A 26083-nucleotide genomic window follows, 5' to 3' on the forward strand; every position below is an offset into this window, starting at 1 on the left:
TAAATGTCTTAACACAATAACTAAGAAAATGCCAGGAAGGCTATATTAACCAGTGTGATGAAAATGTGTCAAATAGTCTATAAAACCAGTGTATGGTGCCCCATGATCGCATTAATGTACACAGCTATGATTTAATAAAAAATAAATAAATAAAAGTGGGCAGCGCCTGTGGCTCAGTGAGCAGGGCACTGGCCCCATACAACCAGGGTGGCAGGTTCAAACCCAGCCCCGGCCAAACTGCAACAAAAAAATAGCCGGGCGTTGTGGCGGACGCCTGTAGTCCCAGCTACTCGGGAGGCTGAGGCAGGAGAATCGCCTAAGCCCAGGAGTTGGAGGTTGCTGTGAGCTGTGGGAGGCCATGGCACTCTACTGAGGGCCATAAAGTGAGACTCTTGTCTCTACAAAAAAAAATAATAATAAATAAATAAATAAAAGTTAATCTCTTAAATCAATCCACCTAAACGACTCAAGATAAGCATCTTTATGTTGGGAGCTAAATTTATAAAACAGTAAGAATGGGAGATGGCATGAAGTTCAGGCAGGACCTAAACTGACCAAACTAGCTGTGTCATGTCTGCCCTAGCCTGCCTGACTCCATCTTATTCTCACTACATGTACTTTCACTGCCTGCCTGTGTTATTAGTAGAGCTGATGGGTGAAGTCCCAAGGATGTAAGCTTAGGTGTGTGGTCATTTTATTTGAAAAAAAAAAATCAACTGACTTCTCCCCTATCCCCAACCACTAGGGAACCAGGGACAACGGTATATGTGCCTTCATCCATATTTATTTATTTATTTATTTTGGTAGAGACAGAGTCTCACTTTACCGCCCTCGGTAGAGTGCCATGACATCACACAGCTCACAGCAACCTCCAGCTCTTGGGCTCATGTGATTCTCTTGCCTCAGCCTCCCAAGTAGCTGGGACTATAGGCGCCCGCCATAATGCCTGGCTATTTTTTTTTTGTTGCAGTTTGGCCAGGGCCAGATTGGAACCTGCTACCCTCGGTATATGGGGCCCGCGCCCTACCCACTGAGCCACAGACGCCGCCCCCTTCATCCATATTTTAGATTGATGGGATGGGGGAAATACTGGTCCCATGGAAAGACTCCCTCCCTTCACCAGCGGCTCTCTTGGCCAGCTTGATCTTTATGTCCTGGGACTTTAGCTTTTCTTGTTACTACTGCAGTGGCAGTGGTTATGGTGGCAAAAACATAGTAATCATTTTGTACCTTGTTTGAATGGGTGATTTTAACTTTTTAAATATATCATTGTAAAACCAAAGATGATTAATGCCTAGCAAACACATGAAAAAATGCTCATCATCCATAATGATTAGAGAAATAATAAACCTGAGATATCATTAACCCCAGAGAGAATGGCCCATATCACAAAATCTCAAAACTGCAGATGCTGGCACGGATGTGGAGAGAAAGGAACACTTTTACACTGGTGGTGGGACTGCAAACTAATACAACCTTTTTGGAAGGAAGTATGGAGAAACCTCAAAGAACTCAACTTAGACCTCCCATTTGATTCCGCGATTCCATTACTGGGCATCTATCCAGAAGGAAAAAAAAAACTTTTATTATAAAGACACTTCTACTAGACTGTTTATCGCAGCTCAATTTACAATCGCTTCAATGTGGAAACAGCCTAAATGCCCTTCAACCCAGGAATGGAATGCTGTTGGCCATTAAAAAAAAAAAATGGGAGATTTTGGGCGGCGCCTGTGGCTCAATGGGTAGGGCCCCTGCCCCATATACCGAGGTTGGTGGGTTCAAACACGGCCTCGCCCAAACTGCATCAAAAAATAGCCGGGCATTGTGGCGGGTGCCTATAGTCCCAGCTACTCGGGAGGCTGAGGCAAGAGAGAATCACCTAACCCCAGGAGTTGGAGGTTGCTGTGAGCTGCAACGAACGGCACTCTATGAAGGGGAATAAAGTGAGACTCTGTCTCTACCAAAAAAAAAAAAAAAAAAAAATGGAGATTTTGCAGCATTTGTACTATCCTGGATGGAGGTGGAACACATTATTCTCAGTGAAGCATCACAGGAATGGATAAGTATGAATCTTACGTATTCTGCTTTGATATAAGGACAATTAATGACACGGTGGGGTATAGGGGAACAGGAGAGCAGAGGAGGGAGGGGGTAAGGGAAAGGAAAGGAAAAAAAAGAAAAGAAACTAGTGACTAACTCTTACATAAATTGGATTTAATTTTGACCAAAGTACATTACTTAAACATTAATTTTTTTTTTTTTTGAGACATTGCCTCAAGCTGTCACCTGGGTAGAGTGCTGTAGCATCACAGCTCACAGCAGCCTCCAACTCCTGGGCTCAAGCGATTCTCTTGCCTCAGCCTCCCAAGTAGCTGGGACTACAGGCACCCGCCACAACGCCCAGCTATTTTTTGGCTGCAGCCATCATTGTTGTTTGGCGGCCCTGGCAGTGTTTGAACCTGCCAGCTCAGGTGTATGTGGCTGGCACCTTAGCTGCCTAAGCCACAGGCGCCAAGCCTAAACATTAATTTTTAATTCAACTTGTTAATATGTTGTTTAAGATATTGTATCCTCGTTTATAAGTGAAATATGTTTGTTATTTCCCTTTATAATAATATATTTTTTCCAATTTTAATATCAGGTGTATCCAGATGAAGTAGAATGATTTTGAAGTATTTCTTCTTTTTCTGTTGTCTATAAGATTTGACATGATCTGTTTTTTGAAATTATCTTTTATTTTTATTTATAAATATTAGTTGTCTATTTTTTGAGACTTTGGGGAAAAAATAAGAAGTAAACTGATGACTCCATGCTGAACCTCAGAGTTAAAGCATTCTATAATAGACATACTCTTATTTGACAATGTGAATGTTACTTTTTTTGCATTATTATTATTGCTCAATATTTTGTTGCAGCAATCATCTGATTTCTTTTCTGAATGTATTTATCTTTGTACATTCTTTACAAGGTTTTTGTTTCTAGTCTGTATCTTAAACATCATTATTGTTACTAAATTTTAAGCCTTTCTGATTTTGTGAAGGCAAAAAGTGGAAACCAAATAAACACATGTACATACATATATGTGTAAAAAAAACCAACGACGATTTCACAACTTCTTTTTCTATGGAGCTGTTCATTGAGGGCAAATCTGTCCTTCAATAGAATAGGGCTAAATGAGTCTCAAGCCCAGTGTGGGGAGATCCCAGATATTTTCTCCTTCAAGGTCAGCATATGGCATTTAAGTACATATGTCTTTTGTAAAATGGAAAAGATAAAAAATAAAGGTGTAAAAATTAAGCATAGACTGAAGTTTCTTTGGCTGCTGAATGAAATGGTGTTGCAGTTTCCCTGTAGAAATTGTAGTTTGTCTGAGGAAATGGGTCACAGGACATGGATGATCAGTACATGCTGCAAGGAGAGAGGCTCACCATCACTCTGCAGAGAGGGAGCCCCTCAGCACCCGCAGGGTTTTTATTAGAAAATATTGCAAGGCTGGGTGGCACCTGTGGCTCAGTGGGTAGGTCGCTGGCCCCATATACCACAGGTGGTGGGTTTGAACCTGACCCCAGCCAAAACTGCAACAAAAAATAGCCAGGCATTGTGGTGAGTGCCTGTAGTCCCAGCTGCTTGGGAAGCTGAGGCAAGAGCATCATCTAAGCCCAGGAGTTGGAGGTTGCTGTAAGCTGTGATGCGATGGCACTCTACTGAGGGCGATAAAGTGGAACTCTGTCTCTAAAAAAAAAAAAAAGGAAAGAAAATAGTATAAGGCTTTTGTCAACAAGTAGCAGATCTCACAAACAAGAAATAGTTCTCACAAACAAGGAACAGTTACCACGGCTTGCAGGTTCTTTTCCTCAATAACTTTTTCCCAACAACTTTGTTGGTTTCTAATCTATACATAAACATTTCCTTGACCACTTCCCAACCCTGCCTGTGAGAACATAGAGCTGCCTGGTGGCATGCCGCCAAGCTTCAGATGCTCCTGTGCTTACATCAGGAACTTTTAACACTCTCTTGTCCTCCATGGTCGAAATCAGGTCACAGACTGAGGAAAAGTCCATCTACATATCCCCCTTTTTGTTTTTAATGATCTCTGTAAAGCATTAAGAAAAAACTGCAGCCTTTTGTTTCATTCTTTGTGACTTTCTTGAGATTCTTCTCCAGACTATGCAACAAAACACAATAGTGCAAATGACTAATAGCATAAAAATGAAAGAAGCACTATTCAATTATTTCAATTGCTTAATAGGAGATAGTTGACTAATACCATCAGAAATGCTTTGCAATACATCTGTTCCTGATAACAATTGTAGCTGATGTGCTACATGTTTCTGAAATATGCTGTTACAATTCTAGAATTCCTTCGGTCATGTCAGTATTAATTAAATGCTTTCTAACTTTATCCCAATTAAAATGAGTGTCATTCCAAGGAACAGGGGTTACATAGAATGTAGAAATATTCCAGTCACAATGTAATCTGATTTGTCTTTGTAGACTTACAATTTGATTCCCAAACAATACCAGGGCTTCCTCTCAATCTGTTAATTTGTATTAATTTCAGGGTCTATTTCACGCTGGGCAGTCCATAATTTTTCTGAATTACTATGCCAATTTTGAACAAATTCTACAGTTTGTACAGATTGGTGTAAAGCTGTACCAGCAGTTGCTACAGCACCAGTGATAGTAATCAGTCCAATAATAATAGATATCAACAGTCCAATCATCTGTTTAGTCCATTTCTTGATAGAGTCCACAAGACATTGAAACAGCAAGGCTGTTGGTGAATATTGCCATGGTCTCTGCATCTACACTGGTATCCACACTACAACTCAAGCTCTTAAAATATAAATGCTTTCCTGACTGTGATAAAAAGAAACTGAGGAATTAGTTTGTGAAAAAGGAACAATTCATGCAAGAGATAACAGACTCTTCGGGATGCCACTGGGCAGGTCCCTTCATTAAAAGATATGGCAGTTTTACACAAGCCTGTACATAATGGGATTCATTTCTATGAAAGGTTAAAGTAGAAGAGTTGTCAGTATTATGCATGGTATCTCCTTTCCAAGCATATAATCATGATAAAAAAGTTGTTAATTTCCAAAGATGTTGTTGAGCTGGGCCATTCATGAATGGCATCAGTGGGGACGTACCACCCCTGTGCCATACAAGGGAATGATGGGCTGTGGTAGATATACTATTATCACCTTTCTGCCATCTTAAATCTGCTCCCACTCTTTTGTTTTGAGCAGTCCCGTGGGGTCCCCAATCATTGACGCTTCCATAGGAAATATTAACTAATACTCAAGGCACCTCTCCATGACAAAGTATCCACTGCACCCACTCAGATAGATGTGTAACAAAGGGCATGGAACAGTGTAGGAGGTCAAGAGGAACAGATCCTTCATGACTCTCCTTACCTTTCCATCCTTTTGTCTATAAAATATAGATTGATTTGGTTTCTTTAGCCTTGGTACTACTCCTTATAATGGATAACCAAGCCTCATTCTTGGGCTTTAAACAATGATTTCCATTACCTATACAAACAGGGATTCCTTGAACACCTACAGTATAATTAGCTATGATGATGCCTTCTTCCCCAGGACTCAATGGCCCATGGAAATCGTAAGGTCCAGGCATCCAGCTGGAATCATTAACATGCACGAGTATGGTTGGATCATTCCATGACATGGCCCTATTCAAAGGAGGAGTAGGAATGTAAGCCCAATATGTAAAGTTTACTACTGCTATTTATAGTTCTTACCTGGGTAGAAAGGAGGGACAGCATGGCCACAAAAAGATGCTCAGGTATAACTGGCTTGCCTTGCTGACCATGCTTTCAGCTGTCTGGGTAAATTTCTTCACCTGCCCCCAGGTAGGCAGGGTGGTGTGAGTTGTTGATGGTAGAGGACGCTACCTCATAGGGTGTTTTAAGGTGAGATGTTGAAAATCCTTGGAGAGGAGTGACTTACCACAGTCATGCCATGGTCTTTTGTTCATGATGCGATTTGATCCAATGTGCAGGTGACCACTGCTTGCCTTCTAAGTCTGTGGAGACATAAGCAAAACCTCACTCCCATCCTTTTTTTTTTTTTTTGCAATTAAAGTGGTTTCATTCCATCTAGAGTGCAAATGGGGTGAGATTCCTGACTAGGGAGAAATCCACCTCTCGCCCCCATCTTAAGACTATACCTGGTTTCCAAGAATTATCAAGTTTTAGGCTCGGTGCCTGTGGCTTAAGTGGCTAAGGCACCAGCCACATACACCTGAGCTGGTGGGTTCGAATCCAGCCCAGGGCCCACCAAACAACAATGACGGCTGCAACCAAACAATAGCCGGGTGTTGTGGCGGGCGCCTGTAGTCCCAGCTACTTGGGAGGCTGAGGCAAGAGAATTGCTTGAGCCCAGGAGTTGGAGGTTGCTGTGAGCTATGATGCCACAGCACTCTACCAAGACAGCTTGAGGCTCTGTCTCAAAAAAAAAAAAAAAAGTTTTAGGGTGGCGCCTATGGCTCAGTGGGTAGGGCGCCGGCCCCATATACTGAGGGTGGTGGGTTCAAATCCGGCCCCAGCCAAATCGCAACAAAAAAATAGCCAGGCATTGTGGCGGGCGCCCATAATCCCAGCTACTTGGGAGGCTGAGGCAAGAGAATCCCCTAAGCCCAGGATTGGAGGTTGCTGTGAGCTATGATACCACAGCATTCTATTGAGGGCAATAAAGTATGGGACTTCCTGTCCTATGGCCTCATACCTCTCTCTCTGTCTCTACCAAAAAAAAAATTGTTTTATAATATATGGGTTGATTAAGTTCAACTGAATGCTGAGGGATTATATGTTTCCAGTGGCGTTCTGCTGCTATAGTAGAGTCCTCAGCTCTATTCAGAGAATTTAATGTAGAGTGCTTTCTGTAAGAGAAACCTTGGTGTTAAAGCCATCTGCATCTTTTTGTTTCTGTAATGTTTCTTTGAGTGTGGTATTTGCATTCAATGATAGCCTGACCTTGTGAATTGTAAGGGATACCAGTAGAGTGACAGATATTCCAATGTGAAAGAAGTTTGAAATGGATGGGAAAGTTAACTGGGTGCATTATCTGTCTTTATGTTGGCATGGAGTGCCATGTGATTAAAAGCTTCAATTAGGGGCAGCACCTGTGGCTCAGTTGGTAAGGCACGGGCCCCATATACCGAGGGTATTTGGTTGCATTTCAAACCCGGCCCCGGCTGAATTGCAACCAAAAAAATAGCCGGGCGTTGTGGCGGGCGCCTGTAGTCTCAGCTACTCGGGAGACTGAGGCAAGAGAATCACTTAAGCCCAGGAGTTGGAGGTTGTTGTGAGCTGTGTGATGCCACGGCACTCTACCCAGGGCCATAAAGTGAGACTCTGTCTCTAAAAAAAAAAGAAAAAAAGGCTTCAATTAGATGAGTGATAACCTCTGGATTTTTCACCAGGGAAAGCTGAAGCCCAAGAATAACCAGAAAAAGTGTCAACCGAGTGATGTACATACTTTAACTTGCCAAATGAGGGAATAGTAACATTCATCTGCCATATATGGTTGGGATGAAGACCACGGGGATTTACTTCAGGGGAATAAGTAGAATTATTAAACTGACTGCAAGATGGACACAGTGATATATGTTTTGCTTGTTTAATAGAAATAGAGAATTGTTGTGCTAAGCTTTTGACATTAACACGAGTGTCTGTGTGAAATTGTGATGCAGTAAATACAGATCCGATCAATAATTTATCAATGTAATCATTAGATGAGGCCATAGGACCAGGAAGTCCCATGTGAGCACGGATATGAGTAATGTAAAGAGGATTAGAATGCAAATGAATGAGGGTTTGGAGCTTAGAAAACAACGTAATCAAATCATTGTGATAGTGGGAGATGAACAGTTTCAATGTGAGAAACAGTCTCAGCATATTGTGAATCAGTAACTATGTTGAAAGGAGATGAGAAGTCTGATAACAAAAGATAAATGGCATAAAGTTCATTCTTCCGAAGAATAGGGTCCTTGCTGAACTTTAGAAATTGTGCCATTAGGGCGGCGCCTGTGGCTCAGTGAGTAGGGCGCCAGCCCCATATGCCGAGGGTGGCGGGTTCAAACCCAGCCCCGGCCAAACTGCAACCAAAAAATAAGCCGGGCCTTGTGGCGGGCGCCTGTAGTCCCAGCTGCTCGGGAGGCTGAGGCAAGAGAATCGCGTAAGCCCAAGAGTTAAGAGGTTGCTGTGAGCCGTGTGATGCCACGGCACTCTACCCGAGGGCGGTACAGTGAGACTCTGTCTCTACAAAAAAAAAAAAAAAAAAGAAATTGTGCCATTAGATATCCTACTATTCCAAGTTTATTAGCATCTGTGTAAAAAGTATCTGCATGAGAAAGAGGAGCAGAATGTACACATGAAGACAAGACCCAAGAGGTTTTCTTTAGAAACCGAATACGTTTGTCCTTTTTTTTTTTTTTACCCTTGGTAGAGTGCTGTGATGTCACAGCTCACAGCAACCTCCAGATCTCGGGCTTAGGCAATTCTCTTGCCTCAGCCTCCTGAGTAGCTGCGACTACAGGTGCCCACCAAAACACCTGGCTATTTTTTGTTGCAGTTTGGCTGGGGCCAGTTTGAACCCGCCACCCTCGTTATACAGGGCCAGCGCCCACTGAGCCACACACACCGCACTACATTTGTCTTTTGGATAAACATTACTAATAGATTCAAGAAATAAGAAAAAGCGGGCGGCGCCTGTGGCTCAGTCAGTAGGGTGCCAGCCCCATATACCGAGGGTGGCAGGTTCAAACCCGGCCCCGGCCAAAACTGCAACCAAAAAATAGCCGGGCGTTGTGGCGGGCACCTGTAGTCCCAGCTACTCGGGAGGCTGAGGCAAGAGAATCACTTGGGCCCAGGAGTTGGAGGTTGCTGTGAGCTGGGTGAGGCCACGGCACTCTACCGAGGACCATAAAGTGAGACTCTGTCTCTACAAAAAACACACAAACAAAAAAAAAGAAATAAGAAAAAGCAATTGGGTGGCACCTGTGGCTCAAGTGAGCAGGGCGCCGGCCCCATATACCAAGGGTGGCGGGTTCAAACCCAGCCCCTGCCAAACTGCAACAAAAAAATAGCCGGGCGTTGTGGCCAGCGCCTGTAGTCCCAGCTACTCGGGAGGCTGAGGCAGGAGAATCGCCTAAGCCCAGGAGTTGGAGGTTGCTGTGAGCCGTGTGATGCCACGGCACTCTACTGAGGGCAATAAAGTGAAACTCCGTCTCTACAAAAAAAGAAAAAGCAATTTGCCAATTCAGATTAATTTTCCAATTATCATGAATCTGTCGTTCTGTTGATGGGAGTATAATAGAGGCTGGATTAGAACCCAGTAATTGTCTAATGGGAGAACGACCTTTTACCACTAGGTGGCAAATTTTCTCCAAATATGTAGACAACCTCTGATGTTTTATTAGGTAAAAATACCCATTCTAAAATTGAATTAGTCTGATAAATGAGGCCAGTTGGAGAATGTTCCAAGGGAAGAACAAGGAAAAGAACTGGTGAGTTAGGATCTATACCATGAAGACAGTGGGTAGCAAATTGCTGAGAAATTATCAAAAGCTCCTCTTTCGCTGCAGGGGTTAAATGGCGAGGGCTGTTAAGATCTGGATCGCCCTCAAATGTAGAAAATAAATGTGTCAAGGTGTAAGTTGGGATACCTAAAGAAGGTCTAAATCAATCAATATCTCCTAAGAGCCTTTGAAAGTTATCAAGCATTCTACATAATTTCACTCTTTGAGGCCGTACTTTTTGAGAATCAAGCTATAGCTTAAATATGAAAAAGGAGACTGAGTTTGAATTTTATCAGGAGCTATTTGCAGATCATACTTATGTAAAATGGAAGAAGCACATTTTAATATATTTTGTAGGGCAGCGCCTGTGGCTCAAAGGAGTAGGGTGCCGGCCCCATATACTGGAGGTGGCAGGTTCGAACCAGGCCCTGGCCAAGAAAAAAAAAAAAAAAAAAAGCCGGGTATTGTGGAGGGCACCTGTAGTCCCAGCTACTTGGGAGGCTGAGGCAAGAGAATCACTTGAGCCCAGGAATTGGAGGTTGCTGTGAGCTACCTCCAAAAAAAAAAAAATAAATAATAATAATAATAATAATATACAAATGCCAATCTCTAGGAATCACAGAAGGAGATGGCAGGCCAGGCATAAGGACCCATAGGTTGAATGGTAGAATTAATCTTTCTTAAGTCTGTAAGCATTCTCCATTTTCCTGATTTCTTTTTTATTGCAAAAATATGAGAATTCCATGGACTTGTAGAAGGTTCTATATGACCTTGTTAATTGTTCCTGTATAATATTTGAGAGGGCTTCTAATTTATCATGAGTTAAGGGCCACTGCGGGCTTGAACTCTTTCTCAAGCTCTCGTACAGCACAGACGAGTCTGCATGATAGCAACATCACCATATTGTAACTGAGCGTGAATACCAAGCCATTGTCCATTGTCCACTGCCCACTAATTGATCCTCTGCAATTGGAGTGTGTCTAGCCTGATTCTTCTGGCCAACAATGCTGCCACTTCCTTCCACCAAATACGAAATTGCAAGTATTGACCTGATTCAAGAACAGTGCGAGCAATTGCACCCCAATCATAGGGAATGAATTTCATTTCTGAAGCCAATCCTAGAATTAAGCTTTTTTTTTTTGAGACAGAGTCTCAAGCTGTCCCTGGGTAGAGTGCCATGGCATCACAGCTCACAGCAACCTCAAACTCTTGGGCTTAAGCGATCCTCTTGCCACAGCCTTCCTAGTAGCTGGGACCACAGACACCCGCCACAATGCCCGGCTATTTTTTGGTTGCAGCCGTCATTGTTGTTTGGCAGGCCTGGGCTGGATTTGAATCCACCAGCTCAGGTATATGTGGCTGGCGCCTTAGCTGCTGAGCCACAGGCACAAAGCCAACAATAATTAAAAAAAAAAAAAATTTTTTTTTTGTTTTTTTCAGTTCTTGGCCGGGGCTGGGTTTGAACCCACCACCTCCAGCATATGCCCTACTCCTTTGAGCCACAGGCGCCGCCCAACAATAACATTTTCTTAGTCTCCCTTTCTTAGTTTCTTTCTCTGGTTTTCTCTCTTGTCATGTGATGTCTGCACATACCCACTCCCCATCCACTTTCCACCATGAGCTAAAGCATCCTGATGCTCTCAGAGATGCAGATGCCCACATTTTGGACATTCCAGTCACCAGAATCGTAAGACGAACTACTTTGTTCATAAATTACCTAGCCTGAGGCATTGTTACAGCATCACAAAACAGTCAGAAATAAATGTGTGGAAAAAAACACACTGAAGGTGTCAGGCAAATTGGGGATGACTTAACTAACTTTGGAAATGAGTGAAATATCTAGGCTAGGGGCAAATTAAACTTCAAAACAAGATTCTATTTTATAAAGTTCTACCCAGTGGAAATAATAGTTAACAACTCTAAAACCACTATATCTGTATGTGAAGTGAAACAATGACTTACATAAGTGACAAATGGAGGAAGCCAGGTTTCTCACTGTTGAAATGGAAGGTTACAGATTATTAGCAAGGGGAGAAGGCTAGAGTGACCCCTATAATAATAGGGGTGATGTCAGCATACTCACATTTAGCTTAATATAGGCTACAGGCACTAACAGATCTGAACAGAAATCCTTATAATGAGGTGTGTAGTGTGTGTAGGTTAGAAAACACACACACACACCCCTTTCCTTGCACTGTCAGTCAACTGTGAGGTGTAAGGAAGACGTAAGATGTGATAAGCAAATGTAGCTGCCAGATGTGAGGGTTTGTTTTTGTTTTTTTTTCTTTTGAGAGCATTTCAGTCCATTGCCCTCCGTAGAGTGTAGTTGCATTATAGCTCACAGCAACCTCAAATTCTTGGGCTTGAGCAATCTTCTTGACCACAAGAGCCCATGATGAGGTGAGGACAAGAGTCAACACATGCCCACAGATGCCCAAAAACCTCAAACAACAGAAGGCAGGGAAACCAGAGTTGGCAGGATGATGTGGAAAGTGAGCAAGGAGATGCTGAGCATCATCTAAAGTTTGCTGGGAAGTGTCACAATGGATCAAGGAGTGAGATTATGGCAGGCAAATCAGAGAGGCTGATCTGGGGACCCTAACCCCTCACCTCATACCCTTCAAAAAAGACTGGCTTGGGTACCTCCTGGGTGTATCACCACCTTGGGTGGGTATTCCTGGGCCCTGCAGCTCACCTACTCATCAGCGAACACTTTCTATTCAAGCCTATCATTTTGTGTAAATCACTACAGAAAGGCCACAGGACATGAGATATGAGAACCATCTACCTTCCAGAAACGAAACACCACCAGGCCAAGTTCATCTGAGGTCAGGCCCAAGCCCCAAAATCACACTTCTGCATGTAGCTGCAGAGGTCTCCCCTTTCAGACTTATGTCCTGGGCCACTCACCCATCCTTTGTAGGACCCTTAAAGGAATCTATTTGTAAGGTCTTTTTTTTTTTTTTAGACAGAACCTCAAGCTGTCACCCTGGGTAGAGTGCCATAGCGTCACAGTTCACAGCAATCTCCAACTCCTGGGCTTAAGCGATTCTCTTACCTCGGCCTCCTAAGTAGCTGGGACTATACGCACCTACCACAATGCCCATTTGGTTGTAGTTATCATGGTTGTTTGGCAGGACCAGGCTGGATTCGAACCCACCAGCTCTGGTGTATGTGGCTGGTGCCTTAGCCGCTTGAGCTACAGGCACTAAGCCCATTTCCATGTTAATTTAGCATGACAACTTAGTATGATAACTCAGGCACAGGTAATGAGCCTTGAGGGCAGTGATAACACCTTGGTTCATGGGCCCTCCTAACTCAAGCCAGTTCAAAATTGCCAAAATAGTCTACCTCTGTCCATTATCTGTCCTGCTAATGTCTAACTACTTGCCTAATTTAACATTTCTCTTTTGATTTGTAGAGCTCAATTCTTTGGGAAAAGGGCCATTAACTGCTCTGACTCCTTTGCTGAGGAGTAATGTGAGTAGTGGGCTCTATAATCATCTCTCTGTCAGGACAGGAGTGGATGTCCTTCCAGAGGGCTACAGTAAATGGGATGCAGTTACTCGTAAAAGTGATTGTCTTCATTCAGATGGGTATCTGGTTGTCACTGTAAACGTTGATACCTGGTCATGACTAGCATCTGTTCTTCCCCTTAAGTGAGAAGAGATAAATCTTGTCATGCAATTGAAAAGACAGGGTCTGAAAATTAGAACTGGTCAATATCTGACATTCTTCCCCTGACCACCTTTCTAGGACAAACAAAAGGGAAGAAATCAAATTCTAGAATACAAAATAAATCAAAATCAAGTTCTAGAATACAAAATAAATCAAAAGATGCCATTTGTTGGCTAGGCACAGTGGTTCATGCCTGTAATCCTAGCACTCTGCGAAGCCGAGGTGAGTGGACCAGCCTGAGCAACAGTGAGACCCCCATCTCTAAAAATAGCTGAGCATTGTGGCAGGCATCTAAACCTCAGCTGGGTTTGAACCCGCCAGCCCTGGTCCATGTGGCTGGCGCCCTAGTCACTGAGCTATAGGTGCTAAGCCTTGCCTCAGTTTTCCTATTTGTAGTAGAGACAGGGTCTTGCTTTTGCTCAGGCTGGTCTTGAACCTGTGAGCTCAAGCAATCCAACTGCCTCAGCCTCCCAGAGTGTAAGGATTATAGGCGTGAGCCATGGCACCTGGCTGATGTATTTTTTTATTATTTCAACACACATATAAGAATAGAAATTCAAGATGCTTCAAACATAAGTCTTATAAACTGAGAACAGACTTTTTTTTAAATTAAATCATAGCTGTGTACATTAATACAATCATGGGTATAATGTGCTGGTTTTATATACAATTTGAAATATTTTCATCAAACTGGTTAACATAGCTTTCACGGCATTTTCTTAGTTATTGTGTTTAAACATTTATATTCTACACCTAGTAAATTTCACATGTACCCTTGTAAGATGCACCATAGGTGTGGTTCCACCAAGTACCCTCTCTCCACCCATCCTCCCTACCTCCCCTCCCTTCCCTATTACCTTTCCCCATATTCTTGGGCTATAATTGGGTTATAGCTTTCATATGAAAGCTATAACTTGGTTTCATAGTAAGGCTGAGTACATTGGATACTTTCTCTTCCATTCTTGAGATACTTTGCTAAGAAGAATATGTTCCAGCTCCATCCATGTAAACATGAAAGAGGTAAAATCTCCATCTTTTTTAAAGCTCCATAATATTCCATGGTGTATATATACCCCAATTTATTAATCCATTCATGGGTCGATGGGCACTTGGCCTTCTTCCATGACTTAGCAATTATGAATTGGGCTGCAGTAAACATTCTGGTACATATATCTTTGTTATAATGTGATTTTTGGTCTTCTGGATTTATACCTAGTAGAGGAATTTATACTTTTTTTTTTGCAGTTTTTGGCCAGGGCTGGGTTTAAACCTGCCACCTCCTGTATACAGGGCCGGCACCCTACTCCTTTGAGCCACAGGCGCCGCCCTAACCTAGTAGAGGAATTGTAGGATCAAATGGCAGGTCTATTTTTAGATCCCTAAGTGTTCTCCAAACATCTTTCCAAAAGGAACATATTAGTTTGCATTCCCACCAGCAGTGTAGAAGTGTTACCTTTTCTCCACATCCACACCAACATCTCTGGTTTTGGGATTTTGTGATGTGGTCTAATCTTACTGGAGTTAGATGATATCTCAAAGTAGTTTTGATTGCATTTCTCTGATGATTAAGGATGATGAGCATTTTTTCATATACCTGTAGGCCATCCGCCTGTCTTCTTAAGAGATGTTTCTTTTCAAGTCCCTTGCCCACCCTGAGATGGGATCACTTGTTCTTTTCTTGCTAATACATTTGAGTTCTCTGTGGATTCTGGTTATTAAACCTTTGTCGGAGACATAACCTGCAAATATCTTCTGACATTCTGAGGGCTGTTTGCTTGCTTTACTTACCGTGTTCTTGGCTGTGCAGAAGCTTTTTAGTTTGATCTGGTCCCAGTAATGTATTTTTGGTGTTGCTTCAATTGCCTGGGAGATCCTCCTCATAAAATATTCGCCCAGTCCGATTTCTTCAAGTGTTTTCCCTGAACTTTCTTCCAGTATTTTTTAGTTTCATGTCTTAAATTTTAAATCTTTAATCCGGTGAGAGTCTATCTTAGTTAATGGTGAAAGGTGTGGGTCCAGTTTCAGTCTTCTACAGGTCGCCAGCCAGTTCACCCAGCATCATTTGTTAAATAGGGGATCTTTTCCCCATTGAATGTTTTTTTTTTGTTCGGCTGGGGCTAGGTTTGAACCTGCCACCTCCAGCATATGGGACCGGTGCCCTACTCCTTGAGCCACAGGCGCCGCCCTCCCATTGAATGTTTTTAATTGGCTTGTAAAAGATCAAATAACGAGCTCAGCATCTGTAGCTCAAGCAGCTAAGGGGCCAGCCACATACACCAGAGCTGGAGGGTTCGAATCCAGCCTGGGCCTGCCAAACAACAGTGACAACTATAAAAAATAACTGGGAGTTGTGGTGGGCACCTATAGTCCCACTAATTGGGAGGCCAAGGCAAGAGAATTGCTTAAGCCCAGGAGTTGGAGGTTGCTGAGTTGTGAGGCCACAGCACTCTACCCAGGGTATCAGCTTGAGGCTCTGTCTCCAAAACAAAAAAGATCAAATAACGGCAAGTAGGTGGGTTCATCTCTTGGTTCTCTATTCTATTCCATACATCTACCTCTCTGTTTTTGTGCCAGTACCATGCTGTTTTGATCACTATCAATTTATAGTATAGTCTGAGGTTGGTAGTGTGATTCCTCCTGGTTTGTTTTTATTTCTAAGTAATGTCTTGGCTAGTCGAGGTTTTTTCTGATTCCATATAAAACAAAGTATTATTTTTTTGAGATCTTTAAAGTTTGACAGCGGAGCTTCTTCTTTTTTTTTTTTTTTTTAAAGACAGAGTCTCACTTTACCGCCCTCGGTAGAGTGCCATGATGTCACAGGACTCATAGCAACCTCCAGCTCTTGGGCTTCCGTGATTCTCCTGCCTCAGCCTCCCCAGCAGCTGGGACTACAAGCACCCACCACAACGCCCAGCTATTTTTTGGTTGCAGTTCAGCTGGGGCTGGGTTTGAAGCCGCCACCCTCGGTACATGGGGCCAGCGCCCTACTCACTGAGCCACAGGCGCCACCCAACAGCGGAGCTTTAATAGGGATTGCATTAGAATTGTATATTGTGGGCGGTGCCTGTGGCTCAAAGGAGTAGGGCACCAGCCCCATATGCTGGAGGTGGTGGGTTCAAACCCAGCCCTGGCCAAAAAATGCAAAAAAAAAAAACATAAAATAAAATTATATATTGCTTTGGGTAGTATGGACATTTTAACAATGTTGATTCTTCCCAGCCATGAGCATTTTCCATTTGTTAACATCTTCAGCTATTTCTTTTCTTAGTTTCATAGTTCTCTTTATAGAGATCTTTCACATCCTTCGTTAGGTAAACTCCTAAATATTTCATCCTCTTTGGCACTACTGTGAACGGAATAGAATCCTTGACTGTTTTTCAGCATGACTATTGTTCGTATATATAAAGGCTACAGATTTATGAGTGTTGATTCTGTAACCTGAGACACTGCTGTATTCCTTGATCACTTAACGTTGTTGTTTAAAAAAAAAAAAACAAGAAAAATTTATTTATTTAATTGTTTTGCAGTTTTTGGCTGGGGCTGGGTTTGAACCCACTACCTCCAGCATATGGGGCCGGTGCCCTACTCGAGTACTTTGAGCCACAGGTGCCACCCAGAAAATTTTTGTTTTATTTTTTTCTTTGATACAGCACCTAAAGCTGTCACCCTGGGTAGAGGGCCATGGCGTCACAGCTCACAGCAACCTCCATCTCCTGGGCTTAAGCGATTTTCTTGCCTCAGCCTCCCAAGTGCCTGGGACTATAGGTGCCCACCACAATGCTCACCTATTTTTTGGTTGTAGTTGTCGTTGTTTGGCAGGCCTGGGCGGGATTCAAACCTGCCAGCTCTGGTGTATGTGGCTGTCACCTTAGCCGCTTCAGCTACAGGTGACGAGCCAGAAAATTTTGTTTTAACCAGTGATTTCCTTTTCATTATAATCAATGTAATTATATACAATTTTTTTAAATTCCTCTTCATGAATCTTTAGCACTTAAATGAACAATCTTTTGCCCTTCTCACTGAGTCACAGGCACCACCTGTTTTTTTTTTTTTTTTTTGAAGACAGAGTCTCAAGCTGTCACCCTGGATAGAGTACCGTGGCATCACAGCTCACAGCAACCTCCAACTCCTGGGCTCACGCGATTCTCTTGCCTCAGTCTCCCAGGTAGCTGGGACTACAGGCACTGGCCACAACATCCGGCTATTTTTTGGTTGCAGTTGTCATTGTTGTTTGCAAGGGTCTGGATTCGAACCCACCAGCTCTGATGTATGTGGCTGGCACCTTAGCCCCTAAAAAGTTTTTATGTAAGATTTTTTTTTTTTTTTTTCCCCAGACAGAGCCTCAAGCTGTCACCCTGGGTAGAGTGCCATGGCCTCACAGCTCACAGCAGCCTCCAACTTCTGGGCTCACGCAATTCTCATGCCGCTGCCTCCCAAGTAGCTGGGACTACAGTTGCCCACCACAACACCTGGCTATTTTTTGGTTGCAGCCAGCATTGTTGTTTGGTGGGCCTGGGCTAGATTCAAACCCGCCAGCTCAGGTGTATGAAGCTGGTGCCTTAGCTACTTGAGCCACAGGCACGAAGCCGATTTATTTATTTATTTTTTTATTTTTTTGAGACAGAGTCTCATTCTGTCACTCTCAGTAGAGTGCCATGGTATCATAGCTCACAGCAACTTCAAACTCTAGGGCTTAAGCAATCCTCTTGCCTTAGCCTCCCAAGTAGCTGGGATTACAGGCAACCGCCACAACACTGAGCTATTTTTAGAGCCTGGGTCTTGCTCTTGCTCAGGCTGGTCTTGAACCTGTAAGCTCAGGCAATCACCTTGGCCTCCGAGAGTACTAGGATTACGGGTGTGAGCTACCACGCCCAGCCTGTAAGACTCTTTTTTATACAAAATTATTCTCTTCTTTTTTTTCACTAGAAGAACATTTTTATACTTATGTCTTTTTACATATCTCTCTCTCCCCTACTTACTGATTCCTTTTATTTTAACTTCAAAGTTAGAAAAAAGGAAAAAAGGTTATATACAAAGTCTCAGTTAAGCTTTCCTAAGAGCCTATAATGTTAAGGTGCTAAGTATTTAACTTAACCTTAAGATTCCATTCAAACAGTGGGGTAGGGCAACTGGACTTGATTTCCCAGTGGCAGTGAGGCTATGAAATACACAGGGAGATGTATTTTATCTTGTACTCCAGAGATGGAGATAGGAAAGGAAAATAGAGGTCCTAAAATTCAGGGAGAACAAAAGAAGTAGTCCTGATACTACTAAAATCAGTTTGCTTACCTGTAAATAGAGAGTATTACCTGAGGCTCAGCTATCCCAGTGTAAGGATGTTGAACTTGTTCCAAGGCTAGGATCTCTGTCAGACTGAAGTAATCCTAGAAGGTCTCTGATGTGGAAGATGCTGGCTCAGGGGGGCTTCGCCAGTTCTGGGCGAGAGCTCTGCTCTCTAGATCATTTCTTTCCAAAGACCCAGCTGGCTGTAGAGGCAGGATGCAGCTCCCAGAGCAAAGCATTCTTGACATCTTCTTGTCTGAGCCTCCAGGATACTTCTGTCTCTGAAAAATTTTTATCACAGTGTTAGTTGCCATTCGAAAAGCTTTTTTCTGCTCCCAGGGCCTGCTGCCAGCCTGTCTCCTCTCTCCCTTCTCTCTGTTTCCATCTGGTTATCAAAAACCATTGAAGGTGGGCGGCGCCTGTGGCTCAAAGGGGTAGGGCGCCAGTCCCATATGCAGGAGGTGGTGGGTTCAAACCCATCCCTGGCTAAAAACTGCAAAAAAAAAAAAAAAAGTAAAAAAACCATTAAAGGTTGGGTTGACGCCGCTAGCACAGCTTTTTTCTGCTCCCAGGGCCTGCTGCCAGCCTGTCTCCTCTCTCCCTTCTCTCTCTTTCCATCTGCTTATCAAAACCATTGAAGGTTGGCTCGGTGCCCGTAGCACAGTGGTAACAGCGCCAGCCACATGCACCAAGGCTGGTGAGTTTGAACCCGGCTTGGGCCAGCTAAACAATGACAACTACAACAAAAAATAGCTGGGCGTTATGGCAGGTGCCTATAGTCCCAGCTACTTGGGAGGCTGAGGCGAGAGAATTGCCCAAGCCCAGGAGGTGGAGGTTGCTGTGAGCTGCAACACCATGGCACTCTACCAAGAGCGACATAGTGAGACTCTGTCTCAAAAAAAAAAAAAAAAAAAGATGCTTTTCTTTCTTGCATCTGTAGTATGTAAAGACATAAAAAGCTGTACACACGGACTTTTATCTCATTTTGCTGACCATTGACAAAACAATTTAAGTTGTAAAATAGTATAATCATGGCCGGGCGTGGTGGCTCATGCCTGTGCCTATAGTCCCAGCGCTGTGGGAGGCCGAGGCGGGTGGATTGCCTGACCTCGGAGGTTAGAGACCAGTATGAGCAGCAGTGAGCCAGAGTAAGACCCCGTCTCTACTAACATCAAAAACAGCCGGACGTTGTGGTGGGCGTCTGTAATCCCAGCTACTGGGGAGGCAACAGGAAAAAGAATCGCCAAAGGAAGAACCTTAAAAAAATAAATAAATAAAACAAACAAACAAAAAAAAGTACTTCAAATGAAGAAGAATGAACAAGCAAGCTGAAATTAAAAATAAAAAAAATAGTATAATCATTTAAGGAAGCATTCAAGTGCCATATTTTCTCAGAGCCCAAAACATACATAAACATTTTTTGTTTGTTTGTTTTTTGAGACAGAGTCTCACCATGTTGCCCTTGGTAGAGTGCCCTGTTGTTGCAGCGCCCAGCAACCTCCAACTCCTGGGCTTAAGCGATTCTGCTGCCTCAGCCTCTCAAGCAGCTGGAACCACAGGCACTCACCACAACGCCCAGCTATTTTTTTGGTTGTAGTTGTCATTGCTGCCTGGCAGGCCCTGGGTGGGTTCAAACCCGCCAGCTCCAATGTATGTGGCTGGTGCCCTAGCCACTGAGCCACAGGCACTGAGCCCATACATAGGCTTTTAAACACTGTTACCATAGAAGGTTAATTTTCTTTTAGTCAGAGAGTAATATCCATAAGTGGCCCAATCAGATAGGATTCACCCCAAGAGGCTTTCCTCTAGCAGAGACAAATACCAGGTGTATACACAAACAGAAATCTGGTCCCGTTTCTCTGATCTTTGACAAAAGAGCTCTAGTTGCTAAACAGTATAGTAATCCATGGATCCAATTAATGGCCATGTCTCTTCACCTTTAAGATTGTACAAGGGCCAGGCCATGTTACAGTAAAACCTTATCTTTTTCTTAGTCATAGATGGGTACTAATAAGATGACCAATCAAATAGTACATAACCCAAAGCCCCCACTAGGTGGGCTCCACAGAAAATATGCCTAGGCAACCAGATAGGACTCTAACCCTCCGGGCACAACCAGACGGGACCCTCCCCTCCCAACCCACCCACAACCAGACAGGACTCTAACCCTCCATGCACACCAGATGGGGACTCTAACCTCTGTGCACACCTGAATAAAAGTGAAAAAGATCACCAATCAGACAGGCGCAGTGGCTCACTCCTATAAATACTAGCACTCTGGGAGGCTGAGGTAGGTGGATAGCTTGAGCTCACGGGTTTACCACCCTGAGCAAAAAGCGAGACCCAGTCTCTACTAAAAATAGAAAAATAATGAGGCAAGAGGATCACTTGAGCCTGAGAGTTGGATGTTGCTGTGAGCTATGACGCCACTGCACCTTACCCAGGGTGAGCTTGAGACTCTGTCTCAAAAAAAGAAAAAGAAAAAAAGAAACAGATCTCTTCACCAATGTGAGGTGATGACAAGAGCTGGAAGACACCACACCAGCCGTTTCTGGAAAAAAAAAAAAGTATTCCAGCAGCACTGCATGTACAGTCTCACCTGTCCAGGCAGATTGGCAGGGCCCTAGAGAGGTCTACACTCACTATGCTATCCAGCTGATGATCTCTTTGTGGTCGCCAAAATAGCTTGCAGTACCAAGGAGTCCATCTGTCTGTTATCTAAGCCAATCAACAGAGAAGCAAATGAAAGATTAACAGTTTTAATTCTATTAATAGAAAAGCCAGCGATTCTGGAGAACAGTGAGTATATCTCCTTAAAGAACTGTTCTCTCTTCTTTCCCTTTGTATTTTTTATTTTTTTAGTAAAAGTAAATATTAATAACATTATTACATGTCAAACAGATTTCTTCTCTTAGGTTACAAGTTACATGTTTTCCTATCGTAAAGTAGTTACATCTTCAAGGCATTTTTATTCTATTTTTTCTTTTTTTGTAGAGACAGAGTCTCACTTTATTGCCCTCGATAGAGTGCCGTGGCATCACACAGCTCACAGCAACCTCCAGCTCAAGGACTTAGGTGATTCTCTTGCCTCAGCCTCCCAAGTAGCTGAGACTACAGCACCGCCACAACGCCCAGCTATTTTTGTTGATGTTGCAGTTTGGCTGGGGCCGGTTTGAACCCACCACCCTTGGTATATGGGGCCAGCACCCTACCCACTGAGCCACAGGTGCCACTGAGAATTTTTATTCTAAATTCATAGTCAACATGTCATTGGGTACACGGAGTGCCATGGATCCTTGGCAATTACCATGGAGTCCAGTTCTCTAACTTATCTATGAAAGAAGGCCTTGGAGTGAATAAACAATCTCCAGATGTTAGCATGTAGGCTCTTTTCACCTTGCCAGGGCCTGACCACCAGCATCCTGCAGGAAAAGGCTGTTCAGATGAATAGTAGTTAGTAACATAAACACCAAGGGACCAAAGAAGCCCATGAGGATATAACTGGCTCTATAACCCAAATTTAAAAATTCTCAGTGTCTTTGCTCCCTCCTATTCCAAAAGAGTTTTCAGTGTTCATATCAGAGCTAAAGCAGGTAGCTAAGTGGCCTGGATAGGACTAACAGAGTGATCATTACCTCAGGGTCAGTGGCCTAGACACTGGAAGCAAAGAAGAGATAAAGAGGTCTCAGTAAGAATTGCTGAGCACGGGTGGCATAGGGTGCCAACCCCATATACCAAGGGTGGCGAATTCAAACCCAGCCCCGGCCAAACTGCAACAAAAAGTAGCCGGGCATTGTGGCAGGCGCCTATAGTCCCAGCTGCTTGGGAAGCTGAGGCAAGAGAATCGCCTAAGCCCAGGAGTTCGAGGTTGCTGTGAGCTGTGATGCCACAGCACTCTACCGAGAGAGACATAGTGAGACTCTGTCTCTAAAAAAACAAAAAATTGCTGAGCAGAACTTTGTAACTTTCTGTAATCAATGCAATTCTTTTGCTTTTTTCCCAGGAACAGCAGAACCTCCTTGCAGCCCTGAGATAACTACAGCTCTTTACACTACCTGGTTGTCCAGAGAAAGACAAGATAAGCTATATGCCACCGCAGATTGTGCTCAAGAGCCTCTGAGCCAGCACGCAAGGCTAAAAGAATGAATAGTAACCCCTAGCTCAGTGGTTCTCAACCTTCCTAATGCTATGGCCCTTTAATACAGTTCCTGTGGGTAGTGACTCACAGGTTGAGAACCACTGCCTAGCTCATTAAAATACTAAAAGTCCCACCCTTGGATGGGATTCACACACCATTTTTTGTTCATGGGATGTATGTACTAGCATGATTCCTCACTGTGCTTGAGTCCCCTGCACTCCACCCCAAACATGTGAAGGAGCTAAGGAAATTTCACCCCAAAATATGATTCCTATAAAGAATATTTTCAGTGTAAAGGCCATTTTTGATTAAAAAGCACTGGCCTCTCCTCTAAAAAACCTGAGTAACCTGATCTAGAATCAGAAAAGGGGCTTCTGGACTACTTATCACATGGTAATAGACCTGGCCCCAATTTGAAGCACAATACCTGTCTCTCAGGTTAATCTACTAATCAATCTGCTTCCTGCCATCTACCCATCCCCCGCCTTAGCAACCACTTACTGTATGTATGCTTTCCAGTTTCTCTCCCCCCCTGCCTTCTAAAAGGCATTTTTAAAAGCTACTATCACTGAAATTTTGGGAAATCATTCTTGTGGTTCCCCCCATACACATGGTATTTGGAAATAAACATTTCTGTTATCAATCTACTATAACTGTAAATTGATCTTTTCAGCTAACCATCCAGGGGAAAAGGGCAAGTTTCCCTAAGACCCCCCTTCACATGTAATGATGTTCACTCCTCTCATATATTATTCATTTTCACCTCCATAAAAACCCCTTGACCTGGTTAATCAGGGAGGCAGGTTTTAGTAGTCTGTGCCTCCTCCCAGTTGATGCGTCTTCTGAAAACCTTTCCTCCTTGATAATCCTCGTTTTCTCAATAATTGGCTTTCTGTGTGGAGAGCAACATGAACACCCCTTGAGGGTTCGTTAATAAAGGGACCTTAGGGTCAAGGGCGCTTCACACGCGGTGTCGGTTAGCCTGATGAACCTGCGAGCACAAGACTCCAGACGAAAAAGCCCTTCAACCAAGGAGGGAGCCAAAACCAGGTCAGCACCTGCCGCAGTACAAACCAGGAGGCGGCCGCCGGGTCGCCGAAGGCTCGGTTTTCTCTACTCCCGCGCGTCCTCGCTGTGCGATGCGGCCTCCCCGATCCCCAATCCATGGCCAAAAACAAGGCACCGCCGAAGCTCATGGCCCCACAACCTAACCCCTCACGCAGCCAGCCATCCTCACCTCCGGGACCCGATGTGAGCTTCCTGCTTCATCTGGGCCGACGGAGCTTCAGCCTTTCCCCATCCGCTGCCTCACAGTATCTTTTCTCTAGGAAGGGTAGCCCACCCTCCATCTCAGCGGTGGAGGGGATGGTTGCAGTGCCACGGCCAGGACTGGAGGCAGCCGCGACAAACACCGCGCTTCGCCCTACGCCCCGGAAGCTGCCGAGAAGCGTAGTTCGACCACCACGCTCCGCGGGAAGAGTTCAGGCAGGGGCGTCCAGGCCATTTCTACCCAAGGCTGGCTTTCTCGCCATCTAATTTCTGTTTACCATCATTTTCCCTTCCTCCTTCCAGTCCTGGCTGTATCTGTTTTCTCTCTATTCCCCCCCCACCCGGTCTATCTCCCAACCTGGAAACGTGGTTTGCTTCAGACTGCTGAAATATAATTTTCTAAAAAGTTAAAATACCTGTCTATCAATGAGCATGTGTCAAAGGTTTATTTACCTCACTGAGGCAATCAACAAGGTGACATAGGTGGTTCCAGGAAGATGGTAAATAATAAACACTGAAATAACGCAAAGCCGGATACAAAAGTGTTTAGTGGCCTACAGGGCGCTACACTGGGCCGAAAACATTTGCAGCCTATCAGCCTTTACAGCGTAGCATCTAATTGAACAGCATCTAGACTTCAAGAGTAAAGTCAAAAGAATTGCTTCGCTTAGGAAGTCAGATGACGCGAAGCGGTACTGATAGACAATGCTAGGGTATTGAGAGAGGGCTCTCAGTCATCTTTAGTCTTATTATCAAGTTCTGGATAACTTTTCCTATCAAGCCTACCTCCAATTCTTCGTCTCTTGCTATCATCTTTCTGAATCTTTGAAAACTGTCAACCTGCCCCAGCCCAGAATTCAACGGGGACCTGGGAAACAAAGGGGTCAGTCGAATGAGGGGACAAGAGGGGACAAGAGACACGAAAGAATGAGAGCAAGTCAAGAGTCTGATCAAGCTCCGAAGAGTTTATTTTTCAGCTGGGCTTATAAGCACACAAACGAGGAAGTAACTAAGGGCTGTTCCTAGCAGGGCGGGGAGGGGGCTAGTTTCTGGAAAATTACTAGGAGAAGGACCCTAAGGCGGGGGGTGCATTTTTGAGGAGATATGCAAGGGGAAAGTACTGTTGCTGTTTACGGTTGAATTCCTGAGAATAGTTTGCTCGTAAAATCAAGATAGCAAGGGGCATTTTTGTGATATGTTTTCAGTCATCTTTAGACTTCTTGTCAAGTTCTGGATAACTTTTCCTATCAAGCCTACCTCCAATTCTTCGTCTCTTGCTATCATCTTTCTGAATCTTTGAAAACTGTCAACCCATCTAACTGTATCTCTAATTTCCGTCCCTTTCTCCTGTCTTGCCTTGTGCTGGTCGCTGTCCCTCCAGTCTATATCTGCATTTCTTGTCTCTGTGGATCCACTCATTTCCCTCTTTCTTTTATCTTCGTCCCTTCCCGATCTCTCTGTCTTTTTCTGTTATGACACACTGGCCTCCGTGGCCCTGATTCTGGCTTTTTTTTTTTTTTTTTGAGACAGAGCCTCAAGCTGTCGCCCTGGGAAGCGTGCCATGGCATCACAGTTCACAGCAACCTCCAGCTCCTGGGCTAAAACAATTCTCTTGCCTCGGCCTCCCCAAGTAGCTGGGACTACAGGCGCCCGCCACAACGCCCAGCTATTTTTTGGTTGTAGTTGTCATTGTTGTTTGGCGGCCCGGGCTGGATTCAAACCCATTAAGCTTTGGTGTATGTGGCTGGCGCCTTAGCCGCTTGAGCTACAGGCACCGAGCCGATTCTGGCTCTTTTTAATAAGACTTGAAATTCTCTTTGACTTGGACCCGTGGCTCTGTTTGTTTACTTACTTTCACGGTCTCTCTTCATGCTGAGACTCAGCACTCCAGTTTGGCGGTCTCTCCCTTCTGCCTCCTTGTCTCCCTCCTGTCTCTGCATCTGTCTCAGTTGAGGAGCATCTCTCTGCCTCAGCGCCCTACCCACTCCCTCACTCCTCCCTCCTCACCCATTGCATTTTGAATGTCCGCCCAGTCCTCCGGTTGGCCTGGCGACAACCGGGTCCGGGACCTCAAGGAGATACTCACAGCCAGCCACCGCGGACAGTCGCAAGAATGTAATAGCGCTGCGCCTGCGCGTAGGGCGGGTCCCCCACCAACTACATCTCCCAGAAAGC

At 44.1% G+C, this 26083-nt stretch overlaps 1 long non-coding RNA gene across 1 annotated transcript; it reads right to left on the minus strand.

Annotated features, from left to right (window-relative positions):
• Window positions 1–25886, minus strand: LOC128597157 (uncharacterized). Its single transcript, XR_008383217.1, has 4 exons — window positions 25761–25886; window positions 18528–18782; window positions 5970–6045; window positions 1–3732 (listed from the first exon to the last, which is right to left on the minus strand). It is a non-coding gene; the product is annotated as an uncharacterized LOC128597157 (long non-coding RNA).
• Window positions 25887–26083: the final 197 nt, after the last annotated feature.

The sequence above is a fragment of the Nycticebus coucang genome, chromosome 10 (assembly GCF_027406575.1).
Source record: "Nycticebus coucang isolate mNycCou1 chromosome 10, mNycCou1.pri, whole genome shotgun sequence".
Classification (NCBI taxonomy): domain Eukaryota; kingdom Metazoa; phylum Chordata; class Mammalia; order Primates; family Lorisidae; genus Nycticebus; species Nycticebus coucang.